General features: G+C 33.7%; 1 pseudogene across 1 annotated transcript; it reads right to left on the reverse strand.

Moving 5' to 3' along the window:
• Positions 1-2,444: 2,444 nt before the first annotated feature.
• On the reverse strand, positions 2,445-3,873 carry LOC120068765 (putative glutathione S-transferase; annotated as a pseudogene). The gene is made up of 2 exons (XR_016525224.1): positions 3,479-3,873; positions 2,445-2,803 (listed from the first exon to the last, which is right to left on the reverse strand). The product of XR_016525224.1 is annotated as a putative glutathione S-transferase (transcript).
• Positions 3,874-18,818: the final 14,945 nt, after the last annotated feature.

Genomic DNA, 18,818 nt, shown 5'->3' on the forward strand with positions numbered 1-18,818 from the left:
AGATACATCTAGTGGATGATTGATGTAAATGAGATTTACATTAAGTACCATGGAATAGAAAAAAAACTATGGTTTATATGTTTCATAAGATGAAATATTAAAATTATAGGTTATGAATATAGTATGATGAGTTGGTTATCATTTATATTTATAATAATATTGATTATTAGATAATTAATCATTTTTCTTTTAAATAACCAAATGTAATGGGTGGTTATTGATCATGATAACCGTGAGGTTTTAAAAGGAAATCGGTTTCCTATTTTGAAAAAAAAAAGAGTTTTTTTTTTTTACAAAGTTTGAAAAGTTTTTGAGTTTTCTCTCTGGCGAAAAGAAACTCACGAAAGTCTTCAGGTAAATACAGATTTACTAAACGACGGCTGGACTAGATAAACGATCGTGTAGGTGCTAGCTAAACGATCGTGCAGTATTTACTAAGCGATCGCATAACTTTGCTAGAGATCGCTGGCCTAAGGCAAACGATCGTGTAGAATCGACCGTGCTAAACGATAGAGCTAAACGATCGTATAGCTTTTGCTATGATTACACAGTTTTATCTAAACGATTGGGCATCGACCTATACCATAGGTCTCCGACTTCTTCCACTTGCTCAGTCGTGTACACGATCTGTCTTTCCTCCGTTCGTCTGCCTCACACCAAGTCCGAATAGAGCCCACCCTCTAGATTCTCACACCGAGAATACCAAGATCTCCTTGTTGGTGGTGTCAGACTCAACTCGACACCGTCGAGGTTTTTCAGAGGCCGTTCGTAGTGCTGTGGAGGTCGTTCGCTGTTGCAGAGGAGTTCGTGACTGAGGAGTTCATTGAGGACGAGCGCGAAGAGTTCGTGCTATGTTCAAGCGTTGTTGCAGTCATGTAGATCGAGCGCTTGTGATTACAATTGTTCGATCAGAGTCACGTATCAGAGTGTGAAGACGCGTCCTCTTATGTGCGTTCAGTTTGCTCTCTGTTCTTTATGTTGTTTCATGCTATAATTTCTCTATATATTTGTATAACCGCTTGTATTGAAGTCGACTGTAAATGTATTGTTGATTCATGATTGTAATTTGGAATAGTCTTGCTTCCGCTGCTCACGGAAATCATCGTCACAATTTCCATTTAGGTTATTACTTAAACATGATCCACTTGTATGTCAACTATATACATATTTAAGTTACATAAAGTAACCTTGGATCTTAGTTTATTGGATTGGGTTAATACAAACTAAATGTGGAATAAAATAACATCTTATTTTATTAAATAAATAATTTGTGTACAAAGAATTTACAAACTATGAATTCCATGAGATTTAGGGCGCTAACGCCAATAGTTCAATTCTCTAGCTCTTCATCTTGGTGTTGGCGAACTATCCTTCGTTTTCATGAAAATTTACGTCCCATAGTTCGTTTCTCTATTGGAGATGGGTGTCACTATAAGATTAGTTTGAAAGATGGTTAGATGGGGCCCTATCCTTCTGCAATTTGATACGATGGTTATTATATATGCAAATAGTTACCTTCATGCTAAGACGTGTGATTTCCTCCATTTTGAAGGGACTTAAACCAACCTTCTAATTATAGGGAGCTGGGAGTCCTTACGTCCTTAGCATCTTTTGGTTTGGAGGTAATTTTCCTAAACACACTTCATTGCCTAGCTTGCTATTTGAATTTGGCTTCAGACCATTTATCATATTGACAAGTGGTGTCCTGATATCTCTGGTGTTTGGGTTCTTTGCATTTGTGATATTGAGTCTCAAGGTCATGTATTCTTTGTTTGTCCTTATAACAGGACTATTTGGGAGATGTGCTATTGTGGAGAAGATGCTCCTGTAGGAGTTTTCGTTGGGACATAGAGCTTGACTAGATATGGTATGACTGCAGGTGATCGATTGTGGTATAAAGTTTGAAGAGTAGCTTGATGTGTTATTATTTATCATATTTGGAGAAAGCGCAATCTTTGTGTTCATAGGCTACCTCACGACTTATCTAGGTACTTAGTCATGAGATTGTGCAACATGATGTTACTATTTGTTGGTCTAACTGTTGTGGGGCTTCAAATCAAGGGAGTCCATGTTGGCTATTCCACTTGGAACATCTTTCCTTGAGTTGTATGAGTTTTCTTGTATGAGGTTTGCTTTCCTCATCTCTTATTTCTTCTTGTTGTGTTTTCTTTATGCTTTGACTTCAAGCTGTGAGGTCCCTTATTTTCATTGCAATATAATCCAATACGTTTACCAAAAAATTTTTTCATTCCACCCATATTTTTTAATATACCGAATTCTTAATTTCACATATATTAATTTTTTAGTACGTGTGTTTATAAATATTCAAAGTACAAGATAAATATATCATAAAAGAACAATTAAAACTTCAACAACTTAAAGCTAACAAATATTATTGATCGATACACAATCTGTTTGTAAAAAAAAATAATAAAGTTGTCAAAATGAACATAACTCAACGACAATTGACTTGTACTTACTCCTTCGAGATCATAACTTACTCAATTGGATAGGCATATTCTTTGATGCACCCTCTCTTTGAATGCACCTCTTAACCCATTAGAGGATCTTGGGACATCTTAACATCTAAGTCCAAATTTCCAGGCAATTTGAATGCAAGCAACATGTTGTACAATAGAATGAGAGCAATATCTATAATCCCAGATGTTTGGCCACGAAAATAGTCTTTTTCTCCAAGCTCTTCTTCCAGCTACTTAAAACACTCCAACAGTTCCTTTGCTTCTGCTTCTTTGTCCTCGTTTGTCTTCTCTATATTCCATAGCTTACTTCCAATAGGATAAATCTAATAATAAGGCATAAGTTTATCATAAAAATGGAACACATAAAAGTGAATCAAAAGTAACTAAAAGGATAAGGTAATGCATGTACTAGCTGTTAGAGATTTAAATCTCCATACTCCATTTCTCATTTTACTAAAAAATTATATATATTACATAGTTACATTAGCTTTGTCCAACAAATCTTATGTGGGTAGAAAAAACGTCCTTTAATAAGGTTAAAATACTTCTCCCTCCCTCAAGAGTTTCCTATCATGGGAAAAAAAGAAGTTTGATAGTGGGTTTATATTGAGCTAGAAATGTGAAAGATCAATAGTTCACATCTTGTTGGAATATTCAACTAGCCAAGTTGTCTTTAGAAAAATTACAATTTTATACTTTAAATAATCTTTATATTAAGAAAATTAATATATGTTCAGATAAAAATAAATTGAAACTTTTAAATATGTTCTCATATATTAAAAAGAACAATGATTAGGTGCAACGTAATGCATACATTCTTTCTTTAACACAGTAAAAAAATATAAACAACTCGGTTTTTATTAAAAAAAAAAAAATTACATGACACAATTTTATTGGATAACTATCTATCTACATATAGATTGCACCCAAGTTTTTTTTTCTAAAAAATCTACAAATCATTTATAAACAAAAAGGAAAAGAATAATAGAAAAAAGTACCTTCTTGTCTACATAGTCAACTCAAAACCTAGCATGGGCTCTGTCAAAAGGATGAGAAGGAAGCAAATTAGTATAAGTTCCCTCATCATCACTCCTAATCTCATCAATATACTCAACTATGGGAGAGGATTCAATAATGGGCTTCCCTTTGTGTATCAAAACTGGGATTTGCTTGTTAATAGGATTCATCTCCAAAAGCAAAGGGCTTTTGTTGCTCAAATCTTCCTCTTTTCCTTCATATTTTATGCCTTTTTCTGCCAAAGCCACCCTCACTCTCATTGCAAAAGGGCTAAACCACAAGTCCAACAAAACCAACTCCTCTAATTTACTCATTATGTAATTATAGCTTTCAAAAGCTAGCTAGCTACAACAATATAATGGAGGACTTAGGGTTTTCTCTGTGTTATTGTTTTTGGAGGAGCTCTATTGAAGGATGAGAGGCTTTATAAAATAACTTGGGATATCTTTCAAAAGAAATTTCAGAAAAATAGCAACTAAATATTGACTTGTACTCTTATGTTTAATAATGTGACTTTTCTACCACTTTGAAGAATCTTCACTTTTGTTGACTTGCTTTTTTTTTTTTTTTGGTCTTAGCCTAATGGGATTTTATGTGAGTTTGTAGACTGTTTTACTCATTTTAGTAAGGTTTAAATCCTACCGTGTTTGATTTGTTTTCTGTATTTATTTTAGTCCTTATTAATAAAATTATATTAACTCTTCAATACAAATGTAAAAGAAATTTATATTTTTTTGGATAAATAGGCTCTAGATGTATTGAGCAAGATGAAGATAAAAAAAATGCCAACAACTAACACGTCAAAATATTGAAGATCAAAATTTTGAACTAAAAATATCTTTTGCACCTTCAAAATTGAAACTTTAGATTTTTAATGTAGATAACTTATTTGGTAGTCTAGTCATCCAACAATACAAGTCATCTTACTATTTTATTAAAGAGTAAATAAAATCTTAATATATTAGAGACCAAAATAAAAACTTTTAAAAAGTTTAAAGACTAAAACAAATATTTTCAAAAGTTTAGGGACTAAAATAAAATAATATTAAAACTTTAGAGACTGAAATGAATATTTTTAAAAGTTTAGGAATCAAAATAGAACATTATTTAAAGGGTACTAAAATAAGATTTAAATCTTTTAATAATTAATTGTGTATTCAATCATTAAAAAGAACAAAACTCATGTGGTCCATATATGTTTATTTATTTATTTTCAGAGGTCGTAGTTTTGAATCTCTAGTGATTACTTAATGCAAAATGCATATCATATACTATTGTATTTTTTTTTTTCTTTTTCTGAATTCTCATCACATGCTTACTTTTTTGAAAAAATAGTATATCTGGAAATAGAATAGAATAAGAATTAGTTATAAACCAAAATTAAAATTATAGATTTTTTTTTAAATGATAACTCTAAGGAGTCGTTTGTTTCGTGGTATCTCAGGTTACCACCTCATCAGCATCTGGATGACTTTATTTGGATTGCGGGACATCCAAAGATAGCCGGTATCTTAAAATCTCTCATTTTTAGGCATCTCCATTCTCGTTGTATCAACGAGTTTATAAGATTCCCTACTATCATGCATATGTAAATTTATCATTCTTAACCTTAGCCCTAATTAGAATATAATTGGCCACCATATATTTTCTTTCTCTCATCACATTTTACATTTTAATTACGTTTCATCTACACAAAGTTTCTCACACAGAACTCACTCTACTATATTTCTTTACAAGGTATTTCCACATTCTCTTTCTTACTTTGATTAATCAGTTGGAGCAAGTCTACGCAAAACTTCACCTTAATTCTCTCCCCTTCTCATTCCTTGTGTATAAATTTTTGTTAGCTATTCACCAATTGCTCTGCTTTTTCCTTCAGTTTTCTTTTTTTGCTAATTGTATATGTTAAGTTCTACGATGAAAATTTCTCTTTACCACTGAGATTCAACCAATATAAATTGATTCTTTCTTTACACAGTACCCCAATTTCTTCACGCTTTAGCCCTCAAACATCGTTTAAAGCTTTAACCCTCAATTGCCATTTAAACCAATCGTTTCAAAGTAAAAAAAAAAAAAAAAAAATCCTTGAAATCAAACTTTGCTTGGGTTCTCAACTTGGGCACGAGGAAAGAAAATAATATAGGTCTCAAAGGTGTTGGCTTTTTACTTTGTTCTAAAGGTGTGTGGTGTTTGATTTACTTTACGTTCTATCGTTCTGTTAAATGAAACCCTAGATTTTTCTGTAATTGACGGGCTTATTTGGCAGTCCACCTAAGCTACATAAGTGCCAAACATCTAAAGTAAACAAGGCCATGTCATTTTTTTGTTCGTTCAAATTTGATTCAAATTATATTAGGTATTTTTATTTCTTCAAATTACATTGTGTATTTTCATTTTCTTCAAATTATTTTTTCAATTTTTACTTTTAAAAATCAATTTTTTATTTCTATTTTTTAACTAAAATTCTCTTATTCTTTGAGATATTTACAAGGTAAATTAAGTATTCATATTGCTAATGTTTTGAAGCTTATTTATGAAAATTATGTATTTATATTCTTTGCAGATATGGATCATTGTACTTTGGGATTAATGGATAATATTGTGACAATGTTAATTTCTGATATAGACATGTTGAACCAATTTTTTTTTTTTTTTTTTGAGTTTGTTATTATGATTAATTATTGTATGCAAGAAGCATAATCGTAAATATATAAGAGGCGAAAGTGCATTCTTTAGTTTACATGTTCAACACCTTAATATCCATAGATTGATATATGATAGTGATTTAGTATGTTTTAAGAATACTCGTATGAATAGAAGAACATTAGTATACTTTGTTATATGATTAAGACTGTAGGCAAGTTAAATGGAAGTAAACATATAGAGATTGAAGAAATAGTGGCAATATTTTTACACATCATTGCACATGATGTAAAAAAATATAGTGATGCATAGATATTTTGTGCAGTCGATTGAAACAGTTAGTAGATACTTTAATGAAGTTCTTAATTCAATATTGCGCCTTCATGAGTGCCTACTAAAGAAACCAGATCTTGTACCTACAAATTCATCTAATGGAAAGTGGAGATGGTTTGAGGTATAACTTGAAGTAGGGAGTTTAATATTTGTCATTAGTGATACTTGTTTGAATGAGGTAAAACAATCATTTTTTTTTCTATTTCTAGAATTGTTTGGGAGCATTAGATGGAACTCATATTAATGTTAATGTCAATATCATCGATAGACCCAGATATAGAATACGAAAGAATGAAATAGCAAAAAATGTGTTGGGTTTTTGTAACAAAAATATGGAATTTATTTATGTCTTACTTAGATGGGAAGGATAGACTTCAGATTCTAGAGTATTAAGAGATGCTATATCGAGGAGGAACGGGTTGAAAGTCCTAAAAGATAGTAACTATATGAATAGTTCAAATGTTCTCATAGTATCTGTATATGTTAAATTGTTTTCTAATTGATCCATCAATTTGTAGGATTTTATAACTTATGTAATGCTTGGTATACAAATGAGAAGGGATTTTAACACCATATATAGGACAACGTTATCATCTAAATGAATGGCGACGAGGTCATACACCAACATCACCAAAGGTGTTTTTCAACATGAAACATTTTTCTACAAGGAATGTAATTGAGAGGGCATTTGGCCTTCTTGAAGGAAGATTGTCTATTCTTAGAACAAAGTCATATTATCCCATCAAAGTTCAGTGTAGAATAATAACAGTCTACTATTTGCTCCACAACTTAGTTAGACGGGAAATGGCCATTGATGATCTAATAGAAGATGAGTTGGTTCATAGCACTTTAAGTGAACGTGAATTAGACCCCATCACTTATGTAGAAACATTGAATGAGTGGAATGCTTGGTGAGATAACTTAGTACAACAAATGTATGATGAATGAAGATATGGAATGAATTAATAAAATATTTACAAAATAATGGACGACCTACTATTTATGTTTTTAGGAATGTATAAGTATTTCTATAATTCATTGATTTGGATTGTTTAATTACCTTTTTCGATTGTTTAATTCTAATTTTTATAATCAAGCATATTAAAATGTTATTATTCTACTTGTTTTTGTTACATGATTTATTTTATATAAACTTGATCACATGTTTATGTTGTATTCTACATCTTGTAATCAATATGTACTTTTATAATAGTTTTGGTACTCTATTTAGTTGTTAAATTTGAATTCAAAACATGTGATAGGACATGGAAGAAAATGATCCATATAGATAGAATTCAAACAAAAAACATATTTGGACTAAACAAGAGGATGGCAAGTTGATTAAGTGTCTAATGGAGTTAGCAAGTCTAAGCCAATGTCGTTGTGATAATAGAACATTTTGATTAGGCTACCTACAAAAGGTGAAGCAAATAATGAGGTTAAAGTTATCTGGATGTGAGGTGAAAGCTCAATCTCACATAGAATCAAGAGTGAAACTTTTGAAGAAGCAATATAATGTAATTGTAGAAATGTTGGGACCAAATTATAATGGTTTTGGTTGGAACGAAAGAGAGAAGTGTATTGATCTTTGATGATTGGGTTAAGGTATGAAAATTATAGTTCTCATTACATTCATTAATATACTTTTTGTTTTTAATATAATATTACGTAATTTTTTTTTGCAGAGTCACCCAAGTGCAAAAGGGTTGCATAACAAATCATTCCCATACTTAGATGAAATGACAATAATATTTGGCAAAGAACGAGCTAATGGCCTAGGAGCTGAAGGACCAGAAAATATGGCTAAGAAAATAGATACAGAGACAAACAATAGGATGTGGGATGACTTCAGTGATGGTTATGTGCCACACCCACTTGAAGAGGTAAATATGCCCCAAACAGTAGTCGATGAGGTGGATTCTTTGTCCATAGATAAACTTGATTCAAGTATTCCAACCCCGTCTGAAACTACTCGTAAATTATAAAAGAGAAAGGTAAAGAATGAAGATAAACTAGTTGAAATTGTGACTAAGTCTTTCGATAACATGGGTGCAATGTATGAGAAAACAACTGAAAACAGTACTTTGAAACTCAAACTGTTGTTTCTGAAAGGAGAACCCATATATTTATTGAGCTAGTAGATGTTGATGGGCTAACAAATGCTCAAAGAGTTTGAGCAAGTGCACTTCTAGCAAAGGATCATGATCAGACCCATTATTTCTTTACACTGCCACATTCGTACAAGAGGGAATTTATATACATTTATTGGTAGGATAAAGTTAGCCAATAAAAAGATATGTGAAAGACATTTTATCTTTGTCGAGAAGGATCTTCAATTTTTGTGTTTCATTTGTAGAAAGAACTATTGACATTCAATTTTTTTTTTTTTTTTTTGGTCTTAGGTAGTCCTTATTATTGTTTGAAGAACTAGAAGAATAAAAAAGTTTCATACTTTATTATTTGTCTTGTTTATACGTGGACAAAAGATATGAATCATTATTTTATGAAATGAATAAGTATGTTTTTTAGATCATTTTATTTCAGTTGTATCATAGTTTTTTTTATTTCTTTTTATAGAGATATTATATTCAAATTCAAATTAATATTTATTTTATAAAACAAAATATTAAATTAACAAAAATTAATTTGGTGAGAAAAATAACATACAAAAATAAATTTAAATTAATAAAAAAAACAAAATTCAAATTATATTTAACTAATGAAAGTTCATGAAGAGTTGAGTAGGCATTATTGGAAGAATATGTAAATGTAAGAGATTCTCATGTACATATCCTCCAAAACAAACACAGTTATCAATAAATCCTAGACATCCATAAAACATATTCCTATAAAACAAATATGATTATCTAAAGATGTTGGACATCTACAATTCTAACTATCTATGATTTTAGACATCTAAATATTTCAGTAATTTACATTCTCAAAATTCCAGTGATCATGGTAATTGCTTACATGGAAAGGGCATATGACATCCTTCATGACCCATCTTTGAAAGAAGAAGAAAAATTCTTTCTGAGGCACTTTTCAATGATTTTTATATCGAAGAGGAAAAAAGCAATGAAGAAAAGAAAATTATAAATTCTAATTACTAGCAACTCACTTTTTGACTGGTTCAACTTTTATAGTCGATGCCCGATGGTGTTCTATTCAAATTTGGATAAATTATTTCTAACTACAAATTTTATGTTTTAGACTCGTGTATTTACCGAGATTGTTATCTTATTCATTGTTGGTTAATTTTTGAAAAATCATGTAATAGAAACCACAATTCATAATTATGAAGATTTTAGAGAGAGATAGAAAGATAATATGGGAGAATTAACATTAGAGGTTTCTCAAACTATTACAATAAAAACATAATGCTTAAATAGTAAGAACCAAGGCTCAATGGGCTATTACCTAAGATAAACTAACACTAATTAACATAATACAAAATATAATTACATCGATATTAAATACTCTAAAAATAATGCATAATTTTACTTGTTCTTTTAGTACAACAATGTAGAATATAAATTATATTTCAATAACTATCATGTTGATAGTCTTTTATTTACTTGATGGTTATATTAGAGAATAAATGTTGATGGTAAAATCAAGAAAGTTGTCTCATACTAAATGGACTTGAGAATGGTAGGAAACACACTACCTCATGAGAAATCTATAAGGAGTGGGCAAAACAACTTGGTCGTTTGACCCAATTGGCTCGCCTCAGCGTCAAAGGCCAAGGTTGAGGCCAACATGCCTCTCATGTAGAGCTTGATAGTCCTTTTACTTGCAACAAGCATATTGTGTAAGACCTCGGTCCAACTCTCACTTCTTAAATCATATTCTTAGAAGGATATAATATTTAGATTAGTGTTATTTTAGTTAACATAGTTGTTAAGATTTGTTAGGATTTTATATTTTATTGTATTTTATTATTAGATGTAGTTAGTTTTTTACTTGTATAAATATAATACTCATACTCAATAAATAATATAGTACATTTTTATCCCCAGTTCAGGTTTATTATGATATAAGAGTGAAGAACTATCTTCCTCTAAGTTATATCTCCATTTGTTATTGTTTCCATTTTTTTCTTTTACCATGGAAACAGAAGAAAGTAATCTCCCTGAGATTGGTTCTTTGGTTGTTCAACAATTAGTAATTGAGGTGGCTCAGAATCCATATACTCTTCATCACGGTGATACTTCCAATTCGGTTCTTGTTACAGACCCTTAACCGATGATAACTATGTCACTTGGAGCAGATCTATTCATTTAGCACTTTCAATTCACAACAAGTTGGGATTTATTGATGGTACAATCACTCAACCAACAGGAAAGAAGTTTCCTTTAATGATTCACAACAATCACATCATGATAGCATAGATACTGAATTCAATATCGAAGTCAATTTCCTTTTGCATTTTGTTTTTTGATTCAGCAAAAGTTGGCAGGATTTAAAATTGCGATTTCAAAAGAGAAATGGCCCTAGAATTTTTCATCTCAAGCGTGAATTGTCCACTATAAATCAAAATCAAGATTCTATAACTCTTTATTTTTCAAGACTTAAAAGTGTTTGGGATGAGTTCATTATATACAAGCCATGATATACTTGTAATCGGTGTAGCTGTGGTAGATGTAAGAAAATGGAAGAATTCTTCCAAATAGAGTATTTGATGTGTTTCTTGATGGAGTTTGTTAGGGTTGATGCTCTAAATCTCGAAGGATCTTGTAGTTTGTAAACACCTGTATGAACAAACACTTATGATGTAATAATATGAGATATTTTCTTCACTGTTGTCTATGAAATATGAGATATTTAAGTTGCATTAACCACAAACCAATAAACTAAGATCCCTGGTTATCATTGTAACTTAAGCATGTATGTGGAGATATACAAGTGGATCATGCCTTAAGTGATAATTTAAATGATCTGTAGTATATGGATAAAGAAGGGAAACTTTATCCTTGTGATACTACGGATACGCCACCACTTTGTAGATGTTACAAATGTTGTAAAGTGCTACAGATGGTCTGATCCTGATCATTCTTGTGGAGACATGCAAGGGGGGGTATCCTATACAATGAAGTTTGTATAAGACCAGACTACGAAATGTTTAGCCTCGTTATATAACGTCATTCATGAAAGAGATTTTCATTTCACTAGGATGACCATAGATAACATGACCTTAATCTTGAGTAAGTTGGGAACTCCTACCTATGAAGATGGTCATTTGATTTGCATAAGTGCAAGTGGCCAGATTGCCGACTCAAACCTACCACTTTGAGAATTCGTCTTATTGGGGAGCTAGGAACTCAGCTACACAAGACGGAATTCACTCATTCCCCGAAGCAGGAGCAAGTAGATAGATTGCTCCCTTAAGGGTTTATTCCGGGGCTTGAGCGATGTGGCGCCACAAACTTTCTCATGGACCGATCGGTGTTCACTCATAGTAGGACTATGATGTTTGTTCAATAGAGGAATCAATGGTACTTAAGGAGTTAGTTATAACTATAGGGGCAAAATGATAAATTGGCCCAACTGTACTTACGAGGATCTGTGAAGGGTTATCGTATTGTTGATTGGTTATATCCAATGGACACAGAAATATATCTACAGTGAGAAGAGTGCAGTTGTCAATCTTTAGTGGAGTGCCCGACAGTTAACGGGTGGTGGATTTCGTGATTAAAGAGTTTAGTCAGTTATTCACGTACCATTGGAGCTTCAAGCTATAGGTTCATAAGGTCCTCTTGGTAGCCCAATGGATTCAAGTTGAAAATAAGTTTTTTTGGGTTAGTTTGAAGTGTTCAAATTAACAAGAGGAAATTTGATTATATATGATATAATTAAATTGGTTCAATTACATGTGATATAATTGATATGATGTATAAGATACATTAATTGGAGGAATTTGATAGAAATATGATTTATATTAAATAAAGGAGAAAAAAACTATGGTTTAAATATTACATATGATGTAATATTAAAACTATAAGATATAAATATAATATGATAAGTTAGTTATTATATTTATTTATAATAAAAACAATTATGAGATAATTGTTTTTGGTTGGTTATTTTCTCCATTAACCGTGCAAGTGGAAGGTTATGTTCAGTTTTGAATAACTGAAGGATAAAAATGAAAAGAGTTTTCATTTTGCTGATCGATCGCTTCATTTAGTGAATTACTAATCGTTTACTCATGAGAGACTATACGATAGCCCTCACGAGAGATTTACGATCGTGTAAACGATCTAGTAAGATTTACTAAACGATCGTGTGCTAGTGAGATTTATTAAACGACCGTGTAAACGATCTAGCGAGATTTACTAAATGATCTAGTGAGAGATTAAGCGATCGTGTAAACAATTGACCGAGAGACTACGAGATTGACTATACGATTCTCACTACTAAACGATCAAGCATTCTCAGTCTATGTGATAGACAGAACCTTTCTCCCACTTGCTTGATCGTGTAGTTCGATCGTTTTTTTTCTCCTTCCCTCTACCAAATTCACATAGAGCATACATCTTCTGGATTCTCACTCCGAGAATACCAAGGTTGCCGAGTGGTAGTGTCAAAAGGTTATTGTTTGTGGAGCAGACTGTTCGTGACCTGAACAAAAGCGAGATATTGGCTAGACGATTGTCGCAACAACGAGAAGTTATTGTTCAATTGTTCACGAGAGTGAGAGATTTACAAAAGAAAAGTTCTTCAAAGGTATATCTCTTATTCCTTTTGTATTTAATTAAGAAAGCACGCTGCAATTTTGTTTAAGATGCATAACTGTTCTTATATGTTTGTGAATGCCTTTAATTCTTTCACAATGGGTTTGGAAAGATTTTGCTTCCGCTCACCGGTTCTCTTGAATAAGAGTTCCTTCAATTGGTATCAGAGCCAGGTTATCATAATTATGCACTCGTTGCTAGAAAACTTCTTGTACTTTTTCAGCAATCCTGTGCTGAACAAAGTTGATTATACCCTTACAACTCTCCTCAACGAGTTGCAGACATTCCAATCTTTCCTGAAAAGTAAGGCGAAGAAGGTTGGTGAGGAAAATGTTGCTTCATCATCCCAGAAGTTCCATCCGAGTTCGACTTCAAGAACTAAGTCTATACCTTCTACTTCTAACACTTCCAACTGGAAGAAGAAGAATGGTTGTAAGGGGAAAGGGAAGGCACCTGCTAACCCACAACCTACTGCATAACGGGGTAGGTGACCAGCATTGGTTGCAAAAGGAAAATGTTTCCATTGCAAACAGGATGGGCATTGGAAGCAGAATTATCCTCATTGGTTGAAGGAGAAGAAGAAGGCTAAAGCCGAGGCAAAACAAGGTAAATATGATTTACTAGTTTTGGAAACTTATTTAGTAGAAAATGATGATTCTACCTGGATTATTGACTCTGGGCCACTAATCATGTTTATTCTTCTTTTCAAGGGATTAAATCCTGACGGAAGCTTAAGGTTAGTGAGATGACAATGCGGGTAGGCACTGGGCATGTCATCTCAACTAGAGATATCCACGGGGCGGGGCAGGGACGGGGCTGTCATTCCTCATCCCCATCCCCGTGAAATTTCCCACAGGGATCGGGGCGGGGATTCCCCACGGGGAATTTTTCCCCGTTACCTTTTTTTTTCTTTTTTTTGTAAAAAGTCAATTAATTTAAATCATTAATGTGAGAAAATTTTAATTAAATAATTAACTTTATCACTAAATTGTTTATTATGGTTAGTTTTAGATGACAATTTGAATTTAAAGATAAATTACTCAAACTTTGGCCTAAAAAAGCTAATTAATTTTTTAGTAGAAAGAAATAAATATAAATCAAATTATTTACATATTTAATCTAAATTTAAACATTCAATTTAAACATATTCATTATCTTTCCTAATAAATAATCAAATTTGAAATTTAAATGTTATATAATAATAATAATAATAATAATAATAATAATAATAATAATAATAAAATAACATTAAATAACAATACTAAATAAATATGTAAAAGTTAATCGGGGTAGGGACGGGGAATGGAGAGGGATCGGGGCCAGGGGCGAAGACGGGGAATGCACTCCCCGTCCCCGTCCCCGTTTAGTTCAGGGAAATTTTTTTCCCCCACTCCCTCCCCCATTCTCCGCCTAATATTTATCATTTTGAATTATGTATTTGTTGTCCTCGAGTTAAATCAGAACTTAATTTCTGTAAAGTGACTGATTGAATGTAAATATACTTTCAACTTTTCGATGAATAAAGTGTTTATTCTGAAAGATGGTGTTGATATTTGTTCAGCAAAACTGGAAAAAAATTTCTACGTACTAAGGCCATTAGCAACAAATTTCCTCCATAACATAGAGATGTTTAAAACTACCGTAACTCAAAATAAACGACTTAAGGTTCTCCTAAGGAAAATGCCCAACCTTGGCACCTTCGATTAGGGCACATCAATCTCAATAGAATTAAGAGGTTGGTAAAGAACGGACTTCTAAGCGAGTTAGAGAAAAATTCTTTACCTGTGTGCGAGTCATGCCTTGAAGGCAAGATGACTAAAAGACCTTTTACTGGAAAAAGTTATCGAGCCAAAGAGCCTCTAAAGTTAGTGCATTCAGACCTTTGTGGTCCAATGAATGTGCGAGCTAAGAGAGGCTATGAGTATTTCATCACTTCTATTGATGATTACTCCTAGTATGGGTATGTTTATTTGATTAGGAAGTCAGAATCCTTTGAAAAGTTCAAAGAGTTCAAGGTTGAAGTTAAAAATGCATTGGATAAACAGATTAAAACACTTCGATCAGATCAGGGTGGAGAGTCTTTGGATTATGAGTTCTAGAACTATATGATAGAACATAGAATCGTTTCCCAACTCTCAGCACCTGGTACACCTCATTAGAATGGTGTATCAGACAAGAGAAATAGAATCTTGTTAGACATGGTTCGATCGATGATAAGTTATGCTTTCTTACCGGACTCTTTTGTAGTGGAGACTGCAGCTTATATCCTTAATTGTGTTCCTTCCAAGAGTGTTGCCAGAACACTTTTGGAGTTGTGGAATGGGCGTAAAGCTAGTTTGCGTCTCTTCCGCATTTGGGGTTGTCCAACACATGTGCTTGTAGCTAATCCTAAGAAACTGGAATCATGTTCGAGGCTATGCCTATTTGTAGGCTACCCCAAAGGTACACGATGGGGTTACTTTTATGATCCTAAGGAAAACAAAGTTTTTATGTCAATGAATGCTACCTTCCTAGAGGAGGATCATATGAGAGAGCACAATCCACGTAGTAAAATCGTGTTGCGTGAACTTTCCAAGAGTTGTTGAAGGGCCTACTGCATTTTACAAGTGTTATTGATGGAAGTTCATCTTGTAGATCAAATCCACCTCAAGAGTTGAGGGAACCTCGACGTAGTAGGAGGGTTTCAAACCCACCTATTCGCTATATGGGTTTCGCTGAAATCCTGGCTATGGTAGCCGATGGCGAGGTTGAGGATTCGTTGTCTTATCAGAAGGCAATGAAGGATGTTGACTGGGATGAATGGGTCAAAGCCATGGTTCTCGAGATGAAGTCTATGTACTTCAACTCAGTATGAGATCTTGTAGATCAACATGATAGGGTTAAACCTATAGGTTGCAAATGGATGTACAAGAGGAAACGGGGTGTTGATGGGAAGGTGCAAACTTCAAGGCTAGACTTGTGGAAGAGGGTTATACCCAGGCGAAGGAAGTTGACTATGAGGAGACTTTCTCGCCTGTTGCCATGTTGAAGTCTATCCACATCCTCCTGTCCATTGCCTCATATTATGATTATGAGATATGGCAAATGCATGTCAAGACTGCTTTTCTAAATGGTAATCTTGAGGAGGATGGTGCAGCTCAAGGGATTCATAGCCCAAGGTCAAGAACAAAAAGATTGCAAATTGAATCGGTCCATTTATGGGCTGAAACTGACATCTCGATCTTGGAACATAAGGTTTGATACTGCGATCAAATCTTATGGCTTTGACCAAAACGTTGATGAGCCTTGTGTTTACAAGAAAATCATCAACAGTTCAGTAGTTTTCCGAATGTTGTATGCAGACGATATCCTACTCATTGGGAATGATGCAGGTTTACTGACTTCAGTTAAGAACTGGCTAGCGACCCAATTCCAAATGAAATATTTGGGAGAGGCTATGTTTTTTCTTGGTATTCAGATCTTTCGAGATCGAGAGAACAAAGTGCTAGCATTGTCTCAGGCATCGTACATTAACAAGATGTTGATCTCGATGCAGAACTCTAAAAGGGGCCTATTGCCTGTTCGGCATGGAGTGATATTGTCTAAGGAACAATATCCTAAGACACCTCAAGAGGTTAAGGAAATGAGACGAGTCCCCTATGCATCTGCCGTTGGCAGTTTTGTGTATGCGATGTTATGTACTAAACTTAACATTTGCAACGTTGTGATAGTCAGTAGATATCAGTCTAATCCAGGATAGGGTCACTGAACCACCGTCAAGAACATCCTCAAGTATCTTTGGAGAATAATGGACTATATGCTCGTGTATGGATCTACGGATTTTATCCTTATTGGATAAGGCTCGTATTTTCAGACTGATAAAAATTCTCAGGAATCCATTTCAGGATCAAGTTCACTCTTAATGAAGGGGTTGTAGTAAGGTAAAGCACTAAGCAGGGGTGCATCGCTGACTCCACGAAGGAGGCCGAGTATGTATCAGCTTGTGAATCTACTAAGGAGGCCGTTTGGCTAAGGAAGTTCCTGACTGATCTAGCAGTTGTGATAATAGTTGTGCTGTGGTGAACTCTAGGGAGCCTAGGAGTCACAACCGCGGAAACATATAGAGCAGAAGTATCATCTCATCCACGAGATTGTTCATCAAGAGAACGTGATAGTCACAAAGATCGTTTCAGAGCAGAACGTTGCTGACCCGTTTATAAAGGTTCTCATGGCTATAGTTTTTTAGGGTCACCTACAGAGCTTGGGTCTACGAAACCGTCCGCGACTGGACTAGGACAAGTGGGAGATTTTGTACTGGGCCTTAGTGCCTTACTTTATTGTTTTGTACTTGTTTTTCTCTTGCACACCCACTCACTTTAGGACAAGTAGAAGATTGTTGGGGTTGATGCCCTATATCTCGTAGGGTCCTGTAGTTTGTAAACACCTGTATGAACAAATGCTTGTGATGTAATAATATGAGATATTTTCTTCACTGTTGTCTATGAAATATGAGATATTTTAATTGCATTAACCACAAACCAATAAACTAAGATCCTTGGTTATCGTTGTAACTTAAGCATGTATGTAGAGATAAACCATGTCCTAAAACTCGTGGTATATAAACAATGGAACTTATTCTAAAAATTCATTAAAGGTGTTATTGAATAGACTCATTGCTTGAATAGAAATCCAATAAACCTAAAAGTCCCTTGACTATTGGATGAATACTTGAACTTTATGTGGAGACATAAAGGTGGTTCAGGTTCGAGTAAATAGTCAAAATGATCTATAGTATATGGATAAGGTTGGATACCTTATTCTGGTAACATTATTGGATGCGGCCCGCTTTGTAGTTGTTACAAGAAGTTGTAAAGTGCTACAAACAAAGTGATACTAATTCATTCATGTTGGACATGAGGAGTGGAGGTGTCCTTGTGCAAAAGGGTTTGTACAAGATTAGACCACAAAATGAGTCACAATTACTTTATAACGTTGTTTATTGTTTAAGACTGACTATTTCAAAACGATAGGTAACTTGACCTTAATCCTGAGCTAACTACGAGCTCCTGTTTATTTGGGATTACCCTTAGATTTGCATAGGTGACGGTTGGCTCAACAACATCGGCTCAATAAGACTGCCATTTCAAGGGTAAGACTGGATAGATAGCTGGGGACATAGGGTGCAAAAGGGAATTCACTCCTACTCGCTTTAGGGATAGTAGAGAGGTTATTTCCTTAAGTACTGATTATGGGTCTTGAACAAGATGTTTCACCCTCTCATTGGCCTGAGAGGGACTTGATTTTGTTAATTGGATTACAAAACAATTGTTCATTAAGGGATCAATAGGGACATAAGGAACAATAGGTAATTTTGGGGGTAAAACAGAGCTTTGACTCTATCGTTATTACGAACAACCTGTGAAGGGTTGACTTACTAATCATAGTTATATCGAGTGGACATAATATATCTCCAGTGAGGGGAGTTAAACTGTAGACTTTAGTGGAATGACCCATTAGTTAACGAATGTGGGTTAGATTGGTCTAATGAGTTTAGTCGATTAATCTCGGATCGTTGGAGCCTATGATTTATAGGTCTATGAAGTCCCCTACTAGCTCGAAAATGGATTAG

The sequence above is a fragment of the Benincasa hispida genome, chromosome 1 (assembly GCF_027475165.1).
Source record: "Benincasa hispida cultivar pf3 chromosome 1, pf3_genome.v1.1, whole genome shotgun sequence".
In the NCBI taxonomy this organism is placed as follows: Eukaryota; Viridiplantae; Streptophyta; class Magnoliopsida; order Cucurbitales; family Cucurbitaceae; genus Benincasa; species Benincasa hispida.